Below are 16,607 nucleotides of genomic sequence, written 5' to 3'. Positions count from 1 at the left end.
CCTTTATGCCCTAGCCTAGAGCTTGGCTGAACTGTGTCCACATCCTAGGGATCCGTGATGGTTAATACTGAGTGTCAACTTGATTGGATTGAAGGATACAAAGTATTGATCCTGGGTGTGTCTTGTGAGGGTGTTGCCAAAAGATACTAGCATTTGAGTCAGTGGGCTGGGGAAGGCAGATCCATCCTTAATCTCATGGACACAATCTAATCAGCTGCCAGCAAATATAAAGCAGGCAGAAAAATGTGAAAAGGAGAAACAGGCTTAGCCTCCCAGCCTACATCTTTCTCCCGTGCTGGATGCTTCCTGCTCTCAAACATCCAACTCCAAGTTCTTCAGTTTGGGGACTCAAACTGGCTCTTCTTGCTCCTCAGCTTTGAAACAGCATATTGTGGGACCTTGTGATCATGTCAGTTAATACTTAATATACTCTCCTTTATATATATATATATATATATAGAGAGAGAGAGAGAGAGAACTTTATTCATATATATATAAAACTTTAAAGTTATATATTTTATAAATATAAAAATAATAGATATAATATAAACATAACTTAAAGTTATATATATAATTTTATAAATATATATAACTTTACTTAATATACTCCTATATATATATAAAGAGAACTATCTGTCCCTCTAAGAGAACTCTGACTAATACAGATTTTGGTACCAGGAATGGTTTTTGTGGAACAGAATATTAAGGATAGAGTTCTTTTGCTGGTTTTGGGCTTTCTGGAGTTGGCTGCTTAATATGATTAGACCTAAAAATGCTAAGGACTCTACTTGTAATAGTATGGAGAACACAGATAGTCCTTGACGTGAACTGTTTAGATAGTTATGCCAAATAAATGCATTTGACACTCCTGATTCACTGCTTGTGAGAGGCAGGAGTTTAGTGGCTCTATACATAATACCTTTGACTATATGTGGAGAATCAAGGAACATAATGAAACTGGTTGGTTGCTCCCAAGTACAACGGACAATGTATGAGAGAAAATGACGAACTCAGAAATTCTATCTCTTGGCTTCAGAAACAGATACTGAGCCTCAAATTGGCTAAGATTGCCCTGAGTGAGTCTTATCTCCTGTAGAGAAAGATCTGAAATTATGGAAAAACAGACACAAGCTCTTACCATGTGAGTGGCTGACCTGTGATAAAGATGCATGCACAGCCTCGCCAGGTATCTATTGTTGAAGTGAGGGCATTGATTGGAAAAGAATGGGACCCTGAAATTTGGAATGGAGACATGGAATGAGAGGACCCTGATGAAGCTAGGGACACTGAGTTTGTAAACTCTGATGAACCTTTTTTTTTTTGGCAGAAGGAACAGCTTCCCTATCCCCAGTAATGGCAACATCCCCTCCCTGACCCAGAGTGCCATTAACCTTTGTCTGAGGAGATAAACTCTGTGCTGCCTGAGGCAACAATGATGGCCTTTCCTGAGGCAGTTGCCAGGCAAGGTAATGTTGATTCTCCTCAGGAGCCACCCCCAACACCTCTGATTGATTCTAGATCTATAACTAGACAAAAGTCCCAGTGCATCCCTGGAGGTGAGGTTAAGAGTATGACCCATGAGGAGGTGCACTACACTCGAAAAGAACTGCTTGAGTTCTCTAATTTATATAAACAACAATCGGGAGAACAGGCATGGGACTGGATATTAAGGGCATGGGATAGTGGTGGAAGAAACACAGAGTTGGATCAGACTGAATTTATTGGTTTGGGTCCACTTAGTATGGACTCTGCGTTTAGTGTTGCAGCTTGAGGAGTTAAAAAAGGTTTTAACAATTTATTTTCTTTGTTAGCTGAAATATAGAATAAAAGATGGCCCTGTGAGCCATCTGTGAAAAGATGGCACTGTGAGCAAGCTGGAAACGTATGGTCTCCCTTGGTTTAGTGTAGAGGAAGGGATCCAAAGCCTTAAGGAGATTGGGATGGTGGAGTGGATTAGTCACTTTAGACCTACTCATCCCAGCTGGGAGGGTGGAGAAGATATACCCTTGACTAATGCCTTGCAAAATAGATTTGTGAGGGCAGCACCTGCATCTTTGAACAACCCTGTTATTGCACTTCTCTGTCAGATCTAACAGTGGGAATTGCAGTCATTCAACTACAAAATTTAAATACGAGGGGAATAATTGGATCCTGAGGTGACAGGGGCCAAGTGACAGCACTCAACCATCAAATGTAAGGTGGGTGTAGCTACTATAATGGATAGCAGAGGAAAAGCAGCAATCAGAATAGTCTGACTTGTGTAGAGCTCTGGCATTGGCTGATTAATCATGATGTTTCTACAAATGAAACTGATAAGAAGCCTACTGCATTCCTACTTAAGTTATGCAAACAGAAAACTTCCAGGTCTAATGAACAAAAGACTAATTTGAATTATAAAAACAGAAAATCATGGCACCTCAATCAATTTCCAGACTTGAGCCAGTTTACATACCCAGGATCCCTTGAATGAAGGGGAGGCCAGGTTCCCTTGAGGAAGGACCTCACTACGTTACTGACAATTTCTGCAGTGAATCTTTCTCCCATCCTTCCCCAAGGAGAACTCTAGCCTTTTACCAGGGTGACTGTGCACTCGGGAAAGGAAAATGATCAGACATTTTGGAGACTACTGGACACTGACTCTGAGATGATGTTTATTCCAGGGGACCCAACACTCATTGTGGTCCTCCAGTTAAAGTAGGGGCTTATGGAGGTCAGGTAATTACTGGAGTTTTAGCTCAGGTCTGACTTACAGTGGGTCCAGTGGGTCCCTGGGCTCCTCCTGTGGTCATTTCCCAGTGCCAGAATGCATAATTCGGATAGATATACTTAACAGCTGGCAGAACCCCCACAATGGCTCCCTGACTGGTAGCATGAGAACTATTATAGTGGGAAAGGCCAAATGGAAGCCATTAGAGCTGACTCTACCTAGAAAAATAGTAAATCAAATACAATATAGCATCTCTGGAGGGACTACGGAGGTTAGTGCCACCATCAAGGACTTGAAAGACACAGGGGTGGTGATTCCCACTGCATCCTCATTCAACTCTCCCATTTGGCCTGTGCAGAAGACAGATGGACCTAGAGAATGACAGTGGATTATTGTAAGCCTGACCAAGTGGTGACTCCAGTTGCAGCTGCTATACCAGTTGTGGTTTCATTGCTTGAGCAAATAAACGCATCTCCTTGTACCTGGTAAGCTGCCATATATTTGGAAAATGCCTTTTTCTCCATTCCTGTCCATAGGCCCACCAGAAGCAATTTGCCTTCAGCTGGCAAGGCTAGCAATATGCCGTTACCGTCCTACCTCTGGGGTATATCAACTCTCTGGCTGTGTCATAATCTTATTTGGAGAGACCTTGATTTCTTTCTACTTTCACAAGATATTACACTAGTCCATTACACTGATGACTTTGACTTTATGCTGATTGGATCCAGTGATCAAGAAGTAGCAAACACACTGGACTTACTGGTGAGATGTTTGCATGCCAGAGGATGGGAAATAAATCTGAGAGAAATTCAGGGACCTTCTACCTCAGTAAAATTTCTAGAGGTCCAGTGGTGTGGGGCCTGTTGAGATATTCCCTCCAAGATAAAGGATAAGTTGCTGTATTTGGCCCCTCCTAAAACCAAGAAAGGGGCACAATGCCTAGCAGGCCTATTTAGATTTTGGAGGTTACACATTCCTTATTTAGGTGTGTTACTCTGGCCCATTTATCAAGTGACCCACAAAGCTGCCAGTTTTGAGGGGATTCCAGAACAGGAGAAGCTCTGCAACAGGACCAGGCTGCTGTGCAAGCTGCTCTGCAACTTGGGCCATTTGACTCAGCTTGAGGTGTCAGTGGCAGATAGGGATGCTGTTCAGAGCCTTTGGCAGGCTCCCATAAATGTATCACAGTGGAGGCCTCTAGGATTTTGGAGCAAGGCCCTGCCATCTTCCGCAGGTAACTATTCACCTTTTGAGAGACAGCTTTTGGCCTGTTACAGGGCTTTGGTGGAAACTGAATGTTTTACTATGCGTCATCAAGTCACCATGCTACCTGAACTGCTTATCATGATCTGGCTGCTTTCTGACCCATCTTGCCATTAAGTAGGTTGTGCACAGCAGCATTCCATCATCCAATGGAAGTGGTATATACATGATCCAGCTTGAGCAGGTCCTGAAGACACAAGTAAATTACATGAGGCAGTGGCTCAAATGGCTATGGTCTCCAATTCTGCCACCCTGCCTTCTCTCCCCCAGTCTGAAATGATGGCCTCATGGGGAGGTCCCTATGATCAGTTGACAGAGGAAGAGAAGGGCCTGGTTCACATGTGCTTCTGCACTATATGCAGGCACCACCTGAAAGTGGGCAGCTGCAGCACTACAGCCCCTTTCTAGGACATCCCTGAAAGATAGCAGTGAAGGGAAATCTTCCCAGTGGTCAGAACTTCAAGCAGTGCACTTGGTTGCACACTTTGCATGGAAGGAGAAATGGGCAGATATGTGATTATATACTGATTTATGGGCTGTAGCCAATGGTTTGGCTGGATGTCAAAGAGTTGGAAGAAGCATGACTGGAAAATTGGTGACAAAGAAATTTGGGGAAGAGGTATGTGGATGAACCTCTATGAGTGGTCAAAAACTGAAGATACTTGTATCCCATGTGAGTTCTTACCAATGGGTGACCTCAGCGGAGGAGTTTAATAATTAAGTGGACAAGATGACCCGTTCTGTGGACACCAGTTAGTCTCTTTTTGCAGGCACCCCTGTCATTGCCCAATGGGCTCATGGACAAAGTGGCCTTGATGGCAGGGATGGAGTTTACACATGGGCTCAGCAACATGGACTTCCACTCACCAAGGCTGACCTGGCTACGGCAACTGCTGAGTGCCCAGTTTTCCAGTAGCAGAGACCAACACTGAGCCCACAATATGGCACCATTCCTCAAGTGCTCAGTCAGCTACCTGGTGGCAGGTTGATTATATTGGACCTCTTCCGTCATGGAAAGGGCAGAGGTTTGTTCTTCCTAGAATAGACACTTACTCTGGATGTGGGTTTTCCTATGCTATTGCCTATTGAGGGAATCTGCCGCCGGTAATTCCATGTGTGTTCTTTTCTATTTCCCTAAGTGTTGGTCAGTCAGAAATAAAGGGAAAGAGTACAAAAGAGAGAAATTTTAAAGCTGGGTGTCTGGGGGAGACATCACATGTTGGCAGGTTCTGTGATGCCCTCAAGCCACAAAACCAGCAAGTTTTTATTAGTGATTTTCAAAAGGGGAGGGATTGTAGGAATAGGGTGTGGGTCACAGAGATCACATGCTTCACAAGGTAATAAAATATTACAAGGCAAATGGAGGCAGGGCGAGATCACAGGACCAGGGTGAAATTAAAATTGCTGATGAAGTTTCAGGCATGCATTGTCATTGATAAACATTTTAACAGCGTTCAAGAGCAGAGAACCGGTCTGACCAGAATTTGCCAGGCTGGAATTTCCTAATTAAGTATTAATTTGGGGAACTAATAAATGTCCATGAAATCTGCACAATTTGTATTCTTCTGCCATGACTTCAGCCGGTCCCTCTGTTTGGGGTCCCTGACTTCCCACAACAACTGCCTATTGCATGCAATACTTCTGCCAGGACTACCATTTGTGGATTCACAGAATGCCTTATCCACCATAATGGTATTTCACACAGCATTCTGTCTGACCAAGGCACTCATTTTACAGCTAAAGAAATGTGGCAGTGGGCTCATGCTCATGGAATTCACTGGTCTTACCATGTTCCCCATCACCCTGATGCAGCTGGATTGACAGAATGGTGGAATGGCCTTTTGAAATCACAATTACAATGCCAACTAGGTGATAATAATTTGCAGGGCTGTGGGAAAGTTCTCCAGAAGGCCGTGTATGCTCAGAATCAGCATTGAATATATAGTACTGTTTCTCTCATAGTCAAGATTCATGGATCTAGGAATCAAGGGATGGAAGTGAAAGTAGCACCACTCATCATCACCCCTAGTGATCCACTAGCAAATTTTTTGCTTTCTGTTTCCACAACATTACATTCTGCTGGCCTAGAGGTCCTAGTTCCAGAGGGAGGAACACTGCTACCAGGAGACACAACAAAGATTCAATTAAACTTGAAGTTAAGATTGCGACCTGGACACTTTGGTCTCCTCCTACGTTTAAGTCAACAGGCTAAGAAGGGAGTTACAGGGTTGGCTGGGTGATTGATCCAGACTATCAAAATGAAATCAGTCTACTACTCCACAACTGAGGTGAGGAAGAGTACACATGGAATTCAGGAGATCCATTAGGATGTCTCTTAGTATTACCATGCCCTGTGATTAAGGTCAATGGGAAACTACAACAGCCCAATCCAGGCAGGACTACAAATCACCAAGACCCTTCAGAAATGAATGTTTGGGTCACTGCATCAGGAAAAACCCACGACCTGCTGAGGTGCTTGCTGAAGGCAAAGGGAATACAGAATGGGTAGTAAAAGAAGGCAGTCATCAATACCAGCTATGACCATGTGACCAATTGTGGACACAAGGACTGTAATTGTCGTGAGTACTTCCTCTTTCTTTTGTTAAAAACATGTTTGTGCATGTATAGACTTGTACTAAGAAAATATCTGCATTTTATTTCCTTTCTCCTTTACCATGTGACATAAGATTTATTGACTTCATAACAGCATTTACATGTTGTTAACTTTATGTAATAGTATTTGGGTTGGGGATTGGTGAATTTCCAGTTGTACAAAGGATAGTTGTACTATGTTAGGTATAATTATGACCCTTATTGTCTTTATTTGAAGATTATATATGATCTCAGGAGATATGTATGGGTTCAAGTTGACAAGGGGTAGACTTGTGATGGTTAATATTGAGTACCAACTTGATTGAATTGAAGGATACAAAGTATTGATCCTGGGTGTGTCTGTGAGGGTGTTGCTGAAAGATATTAACATTTGAGTCAGTGGGCTGGGGAAGGCAGATCCATCCTTAATCTGGTCTGCACAATCTAATCAGCTGCAAGCAAATATGAAGCAAATAGAAAAATGTGAAAAGGAGAGACAGGGCTAGATCCCAGCCTACAAAGAAATTTCTAAGCAGCAAAGTGTTGAAGAAGTGACCTGGCTGTTTCTAACAGCCTGTAATAAGATATGAGAGCAAAGAAATGACTTAAAGTTGGAACTTATAGTTAAAAGGGAAGCAGAGTTTGGAAAATTTGCAGCATGGCCGTGTAGTAGAGAAATAATCCAAGCAGTCTGCAGATCAACCACTTGGTGGAGAGATTAGATGACTAAAAGGGTGCCAAGTGTTAATAATCAAGACAATGGGATAAAGAACTCAAAGTCACTTCAGAAATCTTCAGAACAGCCCCTCTATCACAGGCCCAGAGGCTTAGGAGGAAAGAATGGTTTCAAGGACCAGTCCCAGGGCCCCACTGTCCTATACCATCTCAGGAGACTGTTCTTTACATCCTAACCATTCCAACACCAGCTGTGACTCAGAGAGCACCAGGTAGAGCTCAATCTCTTGCTTCAGAAAGTACAAGGTGTCATAAGCCTTGGCAGTTTCCATGTGACATTAAGCCTGCAGGTGTGCAGAATGCTAGCGAGAAGGAGGCTTGGCAGTTTCCCCTTATATTTCAGAGGATGTTTGGGAAAGCCTGGGGCCCAGGCATAAGCCTACTGCAGGGGCAGAGCCTCCACAGATAGCCTCTACTATTGATGTGCCAAGAGTAAATGTGAGGTTCAAGCCCCTACACAGAGTCCCCACTAGGGCATTGCCTAGTGGAGCTGTGGGAAAGGGGCTGCTGCCCTCCCAATCCCAGGATAGTAGAGTCACCATAAGTTTGTGTCTTCAGCCTGGAAAAGACACAGGCACTCTACTCCAATCTGTAAGAACAGTTGAGGGATTGCACCCTGCAAAGCCACAGAGGCAGAGCTACCCAAGGCCTTAGAAGCCCACACATTGCACCAGCATACCTTGGATGTAGGACATTAAGACAAAGGAAATTATTTTGTAGCTTTAAGATTTAGTGACTGCCCTGCTGGGTTTAGAACTTGTGTAGGGCCCGTAACCCCTTTCTTTTGCCCAATTTTTTTTTTTTTTCTTTCAGAACAGGAATGTTTGCCCCATGCCTATACTACCATTGTATCTTGGAAGTAAATAACTTGATTTTGATTTTACAGGCTCATAGGTAGAAGGAACATGACTTGAGTCTCAGAAAACACTTTGGACTTTGGACCTGAGACTTTTGATTTGATGCTGGAACATGCTGAGACTTTGGGGTACTATTGGGAAGGGATGATTGTATTTTGCAATGTGAGAAGAACATGAGATTTTGGAGACAAGGGGTGGACTGACATGATTTAGATGTTTTGTCCCCTTTACATGTCATGTTGAAATGTGATCCCCAATGTTGGAGGTGGTGCCTAGAGGGAGGTGTTGTGGACATGGCAGATCCCTTATGAATGGCTTGATACCCTCCCCATGATAATAAGTGAGTTCTCAATCTGAGTTTATGGGATATCTGGTTGTTTAAGGAGCCTAGCTCTTCCTCTTTCTCTCTGTCTCTTGCTCCCTCTCTCACCATGTGATGTGCTGGCTCCTCCTTCGTCTTCTAGCATGATTATAACTTTTCCGAGGCCCTCAACAGAGGTAGATGCCAGATCCACACATCCCATACAGCCAGCAGAAATGTGAACCAATTACACTTCTTTTCTTTACAAATTTACCCAGCCTCAGGTATTTCATTATGGCAACACAAGAATGGACTGACACAGCCTCATCCTTCATTTGGCCCCTGGATTAGGCTATCTTCCCTGCAGCATTTAATGTTTTGTTACCTCACCACGGTCACAGTAGTGACACCTATGGCAGATCCACTGGCTCAGTGTCAACTCAGTGACTTCTGGAACCCCTTTCATCCAGGACATTCATGGATCTGTTATCCCACTGATGCCTCATATGGTCCAACAGAAGCTTAGGTACAGTAAGCTCAGGCCTTCTTCTGCCTAGCCAGGATGGATTCAAAGTTTTTCATCACACACTGCCTTAGGGATGTGGAAGGTAGTATGAAGTAATCTCCTTCTGAATTTCTAAATAGGATCATGGAACAATCTTACTGTCATTTCAGTCCCTCAGTTCCTCCAACACACCTCCTAACTCTGGGTCTAGAGAGAAATCAGGACACAGACTGGCAGCTTCACTTATCACTCTTCTTCTTTGTCATTGCAATCCCTTGGAGGAGCAGCATCTGTCCTCCTCTAGATCATTTCTATGTCAAGCTGTATGATATAGTTCACCAGGCCTGTAGCTCAATATATTCAAGATGTGAAAACTAATATTTTTAAAGTATTTTTTCTAGATAAAGCTTACTTCTAGATATACTTGTCTTACTTGAGACTAAAAATATCCTATTTTGAAGATCAGAAACTATTTTCTCTTAATTTTTTGTTCTAAAGATCATAATTCATATATCCCAAGCCATAAAAAATAAAAGTCTTATTAAAAATGGGACGAATATTATGTACAAGAAAATGATAAGAAAAAAAATCCCACGTTGTTATAGTTTCTATTCCAAAATAACAAGCTGTTCAGAGAAACACTGTACCAATAGGCTAGGAGCCTGATATGAATTCCCTCTCAACCCCATCATCTACTTACTTCCACTGGGCTCTAAATTACCCCTAGAGAAGGGGTAATGCCAGATTCTTACTTCTATTGTCTCATGGGCCTCAGTTGACAGAGATTTGAGACACATGTGCTTGTGTCTTAGAATTCAAGACTGTGTTAGTCTTTGAGATAAAACTTTAGCATCAGAAACAACATTGTTTAGAAAATCATGGTGTCCGATTATCTCTGGCAGAGATGGTAGGCTTGTAGGCTGTGAAGTCACTCTCACACTGATAAAGTAAATTTGGAAGATTGATTCTATAACTCCATGGAGGCAACTGATACTTCATTACAGCTTGTATCAGAAGGTTAGAGCCCTTTCACAGCAGTTCTGCTAATAACCGGTGTTAGGTTGAGTTTAGAGGCCTTCATAACCTAGGAGGCCTGAGGATCTAGTGTTGTTCTCATGCCTACCAGGTTTTGCAGTTTAGAGTTACAGCTTCCCAAGCTGTGTGCTGGTCAGTCTTCCCTGGGGCATGAGTGGTCAGGGCTAGTTCTAGAGGCCAGCTATGGAAACTCTGCCCAGTGTCCTGCAAAGCCACCTAACAAAGGTGTCTCAAAGCTGCTCAAAGAATAACAAGTCTTGCTACACTATTTTTCCAGGACAATAGGGCCTGCTAACTAGACATTTAATCATCTCGGGGACACTAAAATTATTCTTCCAAGAGCAGAAAAGATCATATAAACATAATTTGCCCTTACCCTTATATAGAGCACTGAAGCAATTTTTCTCAGAATAAAGAGGGGTAGCCTTCCTTCATACAAGGTATGTATTTGTAATTTATGCATATGTCTATGTGGTGATTGAATAGATGCCTGTCTTCTACTACTTGGAAACTTCACAAGTGTAGGTGCCTTTTTCATTTGGTTTTTCTTTGTTTCTCCAGTGCCTAATACAGAACCTGATGCAAAAAGGGATGATAAATATTTGTGAAGTTAACAAATTAATAATTCTGCTCCAAAGTAATTTTCTCCAGCTATAGCGTGAAGTATTTGGCACCTTTTCTAACTAAAGATAGAGAAGGGGGAAAAAACACATCAACTTAATCTCTGATGTTGTACCCTTCAAGAGATGTATCTTCCGAAAAATAGATAGTGATTAAAGACTCAGATTTATTAAACTTACATGTAACTATTTTAGGAAATAACATGATTTAAATTTACTTTTCAACTCAAAGAAATCCATCAGCATTCATTTGAGTATATTAAATTGTGTTTTGCAAAACATCAGTTCTCTAGGATTTTGCTAGACAAAATGTGAAAAAATTATCAAAATCAAATAAGTTCAAAACAAATATGGCAAATAGGTTTTTTTACTGAAATACTTTTCATAGTAGTTGAGGGAATTATATACTCTGGAATATACAGTATGCTGGGATCTAAAACTTAATTGGCCAGGGAACTTTATTTTTATAGTAACTTTCCTAATACTTATACTCCATGTTGAAAATGTCAGATTAGAAAACATTTTAAAATTTCAAAGCTAAACTCTAGAAAATAGTGTGAAACAATTCATTATGATGATACTATGACAATTTGTACATCTTAAAGCCTTCACATATTAAGCTTTATTTTCTATCAGATTATGAGCCAGAAATTAACTACATTTTATTCATCCTTGTTGCAAACATTTCAGCACTTACTCATTCTTGGCATATAGCAAGTGTTCAATAAATATTTGTTTAATAAAGGAAGCAATGAGAGCTTTATCAAACTAAAGTGTTTGCTGCATTGCATGTAATAATTATACTGAATTAGAAATGCTTTTGGACCGTCTGAAAATACAAATAATGCATATTAATGGAAATGTGTGCTGTTGAAAGTTATTTTTAAAACTTTCAGATTAGGCAGAAAAATTCATACATACATTTTTCTACAGAAGAGGAAAATGTAGATAGAATAAACTTATTATACTAAAATGTGCTGGCAAGAATTAATTTTAAAAATATGTGTATTAAAAAAAAATAACTAAATTCCAATAAATAGAATAGGACCTCTCTGAAGATTCTACATGGTCTTGATTTTCATATTATTAGTATCTTTCTATGGAATGATTTAACTGGCGTGGGTCCCTAATTGTTGCCTTGTCTACGGAGTTTACCGTGATGGAATAACTCCATTTGATTACCTGAAAAATTTCACAGATTCGACTGTTCTATTGCTTAGATTAGTTCTGAGAGCCATTCGCAGCTAGGTAAGAAAATACACCAAACAATACTGCAATGGATAATGGTAAAGTCTGCAATATCCTAATGATGGATGTCCAAAGTGGAGTCAATAAATGATTATTATAAGAGCATACTATTTTTATAGGGTTTGTCAAACATTTCTCAAATATTTGGGAATACATCTAAATATCCCTAATTTGACTTTAAACATAATCAGCAGACTTCTAAACATCGTAATTGGAAGATTAGTAGAAAGGTCATTCGTAGGCTATTGATTTTTTTCATTCGAGGGACTATAATCAGTAAAGAAGATCACAAGTACTCTATTTCACCTCAGTGAATGTTGAGGACAAATGTGGTTGGATGTAAGTGCTTTGACATATAGACTGTGCTGCACAAGTGAAAGAAATGTTTTCTATTAATACATCTAGACAATTCTTGGAAATATTCTATTTTTGAGCTATACATTATTCTTTGTGGAGAGGAAATGTTATTTGCCTGGTCTGTTGCCTTTCCTCTATCCTCAAACACATCTAAGGATTTGACCTTTGCTTAAATCCTCCTCCTTGAAATATGAGCACCAGGAATATGTTAGTGTGTGGCAGATGCAAGATAAATGAATCCTGCTAAGGTTGATATATAATGAATAGCACACCGTACTTGAGTGCTTATACTGTTTATTGAGTGACTTGCATAGGAATGACCTATAATTAATGAGTATTTAGCTGCACCAGAGATGAGATTTGATTCCATACCTCTGGAAGGATTCTGAGTCTAGTGAAGTAGAAAAGCTGATGAGATCCTAGAGCTGATGACTTCCCTGAGCTGAGGTGGTCCATGGCCACTAGACCTTACCTCCTATGGTTATGCATATCCCAATTTGGAGAGATTCAACATTTGGTAGCTGTAGCTGGGGTCATAAGTCTCTGTTCTGCTGTTCTTGCACATTCAAGATTGGCCATCCTGTGTCCTTTGGTGGAGGATATGTGAAGTCTATTCTTAGGGGCTGAGTGAAGTTCATTTTGTCTCATGAGTTTAATGGGCAATCCAAACCCAAGACCACAACTGTTAGTTAAGCATAGTAAATATTGTTCCTTACAAAACATATTCAGTATATTTGTTTCAAATCTTCCATTTAAAGATTCTATTAAACTTCCAATATCCCAGAAGTTGATGAAAAGGAGACTAACATTTATATGTTAGTTTCCTAAGGCTGCCATAACAAATTGCCATCAACTGGGTGGTCTAAAACAACAGAAAAGTTATTGTCTCACAGTTACAGATGATAAAAGTCTAAAATCAAGTTGTTGCCAAGGTCATGATCACTCTTAAGCCTCTTGTGGTAGATCCTTCCATGCTTCTTATACCTTCTAATGGTTATAGACAATTCTTGACATTCCTTGGCTTGTGGCCACATTGCTCCATTCTCTATCTCCATTTTCACATGACATTCTCTCTCTGTGTGTGTCTGTGTCCAAAGGAATTTCTTCTTATAAGGACACAAATCATTGGAATAAAGCCCACTGTAATCCAATATAACCTCACCATAATTGATAAATAGGGTCTTGACAAAATGTGTTCAAGTCCTAACTTCTGGTACCTGTGAATATGACTATATTTGTAAATAAGGCTTTTTTGTCAAGACTCCTGAACACATTTGGGGGGACACAATTCAATCTATGGGAGTTCATCATACGATAACGTATAGCTACAGTCCCTTTTAAAGTTTTTCTTGTTATTGATTATTTGATAAATTTATGTATTCAAAAATATTTATTGAGCTGAGTACTTTTCTAGGTGCTTGGAATACAGTAGCAAATAAAATACACATTGCCTTTACCTTCATGGATCTTAGATTCTAACATCCAGATAGAAAATATATAAACAATTAAACATAGAATGTGTCAGATAGTAATAAATATCAGAGAAAACAATAAGGCAGGGTAGAAAGGTCAGGGTCTGCCAAGGAAAGATGAATACTTTGTATCAGATGGTTAGAGGAGATTCTACCAATACAATGACACTCTCTGGATGAGGCAAGAAATGATTAAAGGATATTGAACAGAGAAATAACAAGATCTGAATTATACTTTAAAAGGATCATCAGGCTTTTGTGACAATAAACTAGAAGAGAGCATTGGGATTATAATCACTAAGGAAGGAAACAAGTGCCCTATCCTACCTTGGAAGTGGGAAGAGGAGGTAGGAAGTTATTGGAATTGAGTATGTAAAAGAAGACCATGGCTTTGGAGAAGCCAGTAATGGAGGTGATGAGAAGTGGTGGGATTCTGACTGTGTCTAAAAGATTGTGTCAAAAGTATTTCCTGATAGAAATCCTACAAGATTTGTTACCTGATAAGCTCAAAGTATAAAGTTGGCATTTACTAGGATGGCAAGACTATAGGAGCTGTGTGTGTATTGGCAAGACTGCAGTAAGGGTGAGTGCATGTGTGCACGTGTGTGTGTGTGTGTGTGTGCATAAGAAGATATGCAGGCTTTTAATTTTTGACATGCTGATATTAAGAGGAGTATTAGAAATCTAAATAGAGATTTAAATATAGAGCTAGATATACAAATTCAGAGTTCAATGGAAAGGTGAAAGAATTGATAAATTTTTAAGTAACAGCAAAATTAAATAGTATTTAATTCTATAAAAGTAGATGAAAATACCTCCTCTAATTGATCATGTGATAAGCTCTACAGTGTTTGCAATGTTACATCAGGTATGGTTATAATATCTAGGGCATTTCTTTCTCTTAACCTTGAGATATTATTTCTCAATATATAGGCCTTTATGCTCTGCAGCTGTTTACTAAAGCTGATTGTATGGGAGAGAAGGAGGCATATTTTATAGGAGGCTTTAAAATAGACTAGCTGGCTGACTTTGAATGATTTGCTTATATTCAATTAAGCAATGGCATGAACTAGTTGATATATTGAGCCCTGATCCACCACTGTTATTCTAGCCACTGACTTCCTTCTCATTTAAATTTGAAGAAGTTAAATTCCTTTTCCTCTACTATGTTGTCGGGGCTTTTGCCAACACAAAGTGGGCTGTCAGGTTTCTTTTCCACCGTTACTGGGTGATCATTTTCAGACAGAGACATGATGTTGAAAAGTACTACTCTTTGTTCCATGCTAACGTTTCCAGCGTAATTCAAAACAGGCTTCTTACTATTCATTCGTAGTGCTGTTTTGCCTTATTCTCAATGCTGAAATCCTTGTCTGACCTTCTATTTTTATTAAATACATTTGAATGTTATTTATGATTTTCCTTACCAAGGCCAAATTCTCAGTGACCTTCGTGAACTCTCTCTTGATAAATAAAGAATATAAGTGCTAACCCAATTCCCATAGTCCAGTGTGTTTTCTTGTTAGTACAGTGATTTTTAAAGATAATATTTACTACTTTTTGTTTAATAGAAAACACTGAAGGGAATTTCTTCTGTCTTGATTTGGATAAAGAAAGTAGGCATTCTTGAAAACAAGAGAATGAATGTTATATGTTCTCACCACAAAAATGATAACTATATGAGCTAATGCAAATGTTAATCAGCAAAATTTAGTTATTCCATGATGTATATATAACTCAAAGCATCATATTGTACAGAATAAGTACATATAATTTGATCTGTCAGTTAAAAACATAAGAAAAGAAAGTAGGCACACACTTAGTAGATCAATTGTACTTTGAGAAAGAACTTAAAATAGAAGAAACTATGCAGCACTGACCACCTGTAGTAAGCCCCCGGCTGTCCTTAAATTCCACTATTTTATCTCCAACTATGCTTAATAAAATACACAAGGCAAAAAAAAATGTCTAGCTTTGTTTAAATAAAAATACTTCCTTTTTATGTCTTAATCTTTATCAGTAAATTACACAGTTGCAAATGAAATTTAGAAATAGTTAACAAAATGTGATCATCTGGTTCTGAGCTGTGTTGATATTTAGGATAACATAACATTGCCTATCAAATTTATATTCAAATAGAAAAATCTCATCACATTAAAGTATTATTTACATATTCACATACTCCTTCCTTCAGGCAAAGACTCCAGTCTTTCTTTACAGATGGATTTAGCAATGAAACATAAAAAAACAAACACAGGGGAAAGAATTGAAGTATCGCATAGGAACCAGTAACACGTATCACCTCTTTTCACTTCTCAAAATGTCTTACCTATTGCATCTTCATAAATGTTCTTGGGACCTCATAACTCAGAATGATTATGGAATAGAGCAATAGTAGTAAAACTAGCACATGTAATTTTTTTTTCCTCAGAAGTTTTTAAACATTAAAGAACTCTCAATATCCTTGAGTTGTCTTCTTTGCATAATGTTTAACAATCAATGAAATGCCATCAAAAATGTTGTCAGAAAAATGATATTACTGTGGCTAAATTAAAGATTTCTTATTCTCATTCTAAGTATATGTTCTCCATTATCTCAGAGTCCCAATTATTAACAGTGCCTCTTGTTAGCCATTGAGATAAAACGTACACTTCAAAAGAGGCCTTTTTTAGGAAAGATAAAAACACAGAAAAATTGTAAATAAAAAAGAGGGAAGGAGAAGATAGAAGGTGGGGAGATTATGGTGACTGGAAACAAGAAGATAGGAAAATAGAAAGCTAAAAAGAAAAAAAAATTATGACCTTGAGATTAAAGCTTTGCCAGTCCCCTCTCCCTCCTAGTAATGTATGCCAACAAAATCCGTAGCATGTCATTTCCTTAAAGGCCTCAATCCTAGTCTTCCTAGAGGAAACGTCCCC

Source organism: Chlorocebus sabaeus, chromosome 21 (assembly GCF_047675955.1).
Source record: "Chlorocebus sabaeus isolate Y175 chromosome 21, mChlSab1.0.hap1, whole genome shotgun sequence".
Taxonomy (NCBI): Eukaryota; Metazoa; Chordata; class Mammalia; order Primates; family Cercopithecidae; genus Chlorocebus; species Chlorocebus sabaeus.
Note: the sequence above shows the minus strand (reverse complement) of the source record.